Raw genomic sequence first — 4,627 nt, forward strand, 5'->3', positions numbered from 1 at the left:
GTATCAAGCACTCTGAGTGCTCAGGTGCTGTAGAAGTCTATTTACCATTTTGAATTACATCTGTAAACAATGTTTAAATGAATTATATATTTTCATATTGTGAAGTTTCCTGCAAAACAAACTAAGTATACAAATTTTGTGTTATTGAAATGTTGCATGAAAATGCTCTGTAGTTTTGTACAGGATAAACGGGTTAGCTGGCAGTACTTTGGTGAAATCACAGTAAGACACTGTGTGGGTCTGGTGCTCATTGGCTGCGGAGAAAGAAGACCCAATTTGAGGTCTAGTTGATCTGTGACAAGTAGCAGGGCAGACCTGCAACAGGTCACTAGTCTGTCACTTTAACTCATAAACATCAATAATTAATTACTTAAATTGATCAAATTGCTATTTTTTCATGAATTTGTTCAAATATTATGTGTGAAACCAGATAAATAGTAAGGTGCATGGACACCACATGCTGTCAGACGAAGAAGTCTATTCTAGCCAAGCAACTTTGGCTACAAGCCTCAAGCAGCCTTTCACACAGCACTCTTACTCTATGCTTTTAAGCACTTCATTTTACATTAATGCACACGCACTTGCTCTGATGGATGAGTCACGGGCACCTAGGGGTTCAGTATCTTGCCAAGGATATTTCAGCATGCAGACTGGAGGATCCAGGGATCAAACCACCAACTTTGTCATTGGTAGATAACGCGGTCTATCTCCTTAGCTGTTTAGTCTGGCACCCCCTACCTTACAGACCCAATACATGTCCTCAGTGTGTAGGGGTCATCATAGATTTAGGTCTGAGAATATGTTAAATGATAATGTAGTAAAATATTTTTATTGACCTTATCCAGCCAAGTTACACATACAATATATGTTACCAACTTGTTACATGGTTGGTCTATGAAATTACAGTTACCAATTCTCATTTTTTGTCACACATCTGTGACAGTGGATCCTCAACAAGTGACGCAATAGTGGTTGCTGTTTAATTTACTGAACTAACAAATGACATCTGATTTTATTCGAATGCATTAGGATGGAGTGAAGGTGAAATTTCAGAAAATGTAATGCAACTTTACATAGAAAAAGAAAACAGAGCTATTTTATTCTTGTGAAAAATAAAGAGGAAGTATTTATTTGCTACCTTTTGAATACATATGCACACTTTCTTACATGTACAAGTGTTATTTCATCTTGTTATTCTGATGCTTTCTTTACTGCCTTCCTGAGGCATCCTTTATTAAAAAAACAACAAAAAATCTTTCTTCTTTGTTTGCCTCAGTTATGCAGCACACAGATCATTGCTGTCATCCATGAAATTGAGCAGGTAAATACAACTGGCTTACTACCTGGAGCGCACCTTGGACACATGATGTGTGACGCAAGCTCACATGCAGGCAAAGCATTGCAGAAGTAGGGCACATGCTTCTTGTGTACTAATAGAATTGTATTACATGAATATAGCTCAAGGTTCAGTTAGCAGTGCACAAAAATACCTTATAGAAACATTGTCAGGAGTTACTTTTTTACTGTCTTTGAGTGGCCAGACTGCTGAATGTGTACATGGTGCCCCTGTAAGTCAATACTTACTTAATGGCAAATACATTTTACGATGATGGCAATTTAGGATTGTTCTAATTTTAAACCAGTGGAGGTGGTGCAATCCTAATTTATCTTATTTTATCCATCCATCTTCTTCCATTTATCCGGGGCCAGGTCACGAGCCAGCCAGGCACTTAACTTATTTTAACAAAAATAAATGCATTTATTGTAAGCTTAGTCTTTTTATCCTTCCAGGGAAATAAAACCCCTGATACAATTCTCTAAAGGTTAAATCAGATTTACAACACTAAAATTTTTTTTTGACAAGGAACCACATTATTTCATTTATGTACACATTTCTAAAATAACTGGTCATATTTTATGCATTGCCACTTAGTGTGGTAGCTAGAACATATAAATAACATGATTTTGCAACATTTGGAAGGCATAACCCTTCTAGTTCAACTCTTTGAACCTGTTTTTCAGTGAAGTGGTAAGAAATCAAACAAGTCCCAAAACATTGATTCTGCTCGTCGCTCATCCAAGTGATGAGTGACTGCAGGTTTCCCCAACCACTTAAAGAGTACATTTGCACAATGACTAAAACTAGCACCACTGGCGAACAATAGGAGGTTGGTTTCTTGCATTAATATGCAAATTGTCGTGACCATTGATCAACAACCACTGATCAAAGACCACTGATCAATGGCCATGAGTACCATTCACAGAGAGTTGGGGAATGGCTGCAATCACAGCATTGTAAGATGGTGAAAGATGTACCCTTAGCCCCCCTCCTCGATTCAGAGAAAGTTTTTCCCTTTTCACGTAAATAGCCTCCTTGACTCCCCGCTCAAACCAGCGTTCCTCCCTGTCCAGGATGTGTACATCCTCATCACTGAAAGAATGTCCACTGGCCTGTAGGTGTAAATAGACTGCAGAGTACAGAAAATTATCATTCTGATCTGATCTCTTATCAGAGGCAGCAGATGAACCATCCAAGCTAAAGAAGAAACAGTTATGGATGGTTTAAAATTCAATGTTCTTTATACAGGCACATGTTGTACATAGTATGTGCTTTACATTTTACTGTGATTTACTGGGATATTTGTTACCTTATGTTCTGAGCAAGAATGGAGAAATGGAATAAAAGGGAGATGTGTTCACTGTCGTCTAATGAAGTGTGTAAGTCTTTAATAATATTTACTTGCTTGGTTATTTTAGGAGTATTTTTCTAAACATGGGGGGAAAAAAGCATGCAAGGAACTGATTTAAATTTCCCATCTCCTGCTACAGATGATCACTGTGACCTCAGAGGCCAACTGGTCTGCAAAGCTGGAACTGGAAAGAGGAGTCATCATCCAGCTTCAAAGAAAACATCCAGGTAAAGTGATGTGGATCAGTGGATGAACCTGTCTCCACTTTCAGAGGAGATACTCTTAGAGAGAGACCATCTGAGCCATTTTAGCCTTAAATTATATTACAGGAACATTTTTAAAGGACAGAATTAACATCCAACTTTGACCATAATAATAACAATAATAATAATGATGATGATAATAGTAATAATAATTGTGTGTTTTCAAACTGTTCCTCAGATGGGCAAGATCTCACTATTGGACTGTCCAACCAGCCAAAGGACTGAGACAAGCGACAAAAGAATAGAGCAGCATTCAGCATCTGATCCTTGTTCACCTGTGTGCTTCTCCCTTTGGTATGTAGAGTTACCTTAACTATAATTACTTTAAACACATCCCATCCATTTCTATTTACCTGGTTATTTCCTGTCAGTTATTTTAGAAACCATGTGATCATCTGACCCAACACCGTTTCTTCTTGTTTCCCTCAATGTTGAAGTGTCAAATGTCAAAGAGCTGGAAAGGAAACTATACAGGTGTACTGTGATGTTTCACCAACATGTGCCAGATACTGTTCCTGCCTGTCATGGTGACATCACCAAAGACAGCCCCACCTACCTCAGGACCTCGCCATGTCATGTATTGATCATGACCAGGGGTCCCCAATCCCAGTCCACCAGGGCCGGTGTCCCTGCAGGTTTTAGATGTGTCCTTGAGTCATCACAGCTGATTTGAATGGATAAATTACCTTCTAAACATGTCTTGAAGTTCTCCAGAGGCCTAGTAACGAACTAATCATGTGATTCAGGTGTGTTGACCCAAGGTGAGATCTAAAACCTGCAGGGACACCGGCCCTCATGGACTGGGATTGGGGACCCCTGATCATGACGATTATGAATATGACATATTCATAAGGCTTTTTGTGTGTTTTGGCTGATTGGTTTTGTTTGGGTTTTGTTTTTTGTTTTTTTAGGGGGGTGGCATCATTTTTAACTAATAAAGTTCACCAAACTCAGACAGTTTACATTCTGTATGTGTTTTCATCTTTACCAGCCACACTCTGACTGCAATTAAGAAAAAAAAACTTTGTAAATTGTTGACTCAGTGACTTTATCAAATATTTAAGTGGTTCAGGTAGAGCCAGCTTTTGAATTACTATGAACACTTACAATATTGTACGTGTACAACATGTTTTGTATGAGACAGCTTGTAACAGACAGATTTGTAACAGAGGCCTTGCTCTCAGTAAGTTTGAAGTCATTTCCTTATTTATTTTGTAATTTCTGCTCTTTCTGTATTCTGCTCATTTTGTATGCTGCCTTTACGTGCTTTTCTCTTTTGTAATTGATGATAATTTATTGAATATACTCAGCTGCTTCCCTTTGTAGCGTCACACATTGCTTCAAGTTTTTCAGTGTTCAGTTATTTTTTGCTGCTGTTTGAATTCTCTTTATGTTTGACCCTGAAGACTGTTGATTGGCTGCTTGTCTTTCTGTTCGTAACCACTGCCTGTTTTTGACTAAAGGTTTGGATTTTTGACTTTGAATCTGTCGGGGCGTGTGGGAGAAAAGGACCCAGGCGCGGAACGCAGACAGTGCGGTTTATTTACACTGCTCACAAATGACAGTTCCAGTATGAAAAAACAGTAGTGCAAAAAGTCCCAGTTAGCGTTCTCCTCCTTGCTCCCGGTGACCTTGCAGTTCGGTTTCCAAAGTGATTATCCAAACTGAGCTTCT

Source organism: Pelmatolapia mariae, unplaced genomic scaffold (genome assembly GCF_036321145.2).
Source record: "Pelmatolapia mariae isolate MD_Pm_ZW unplaced genomic scaffold, Pm_UMD_F_2 NODE_ptg000629l+_length_20737_cov_1, whole genome shotgun sequence".
Lineage (NCBI taxonomy): Eukaryota > Metazoa > Chordata > Actinopteri > Cichliformes > Cichlidae > Pelmatolapia > Pelmatolapia mariae.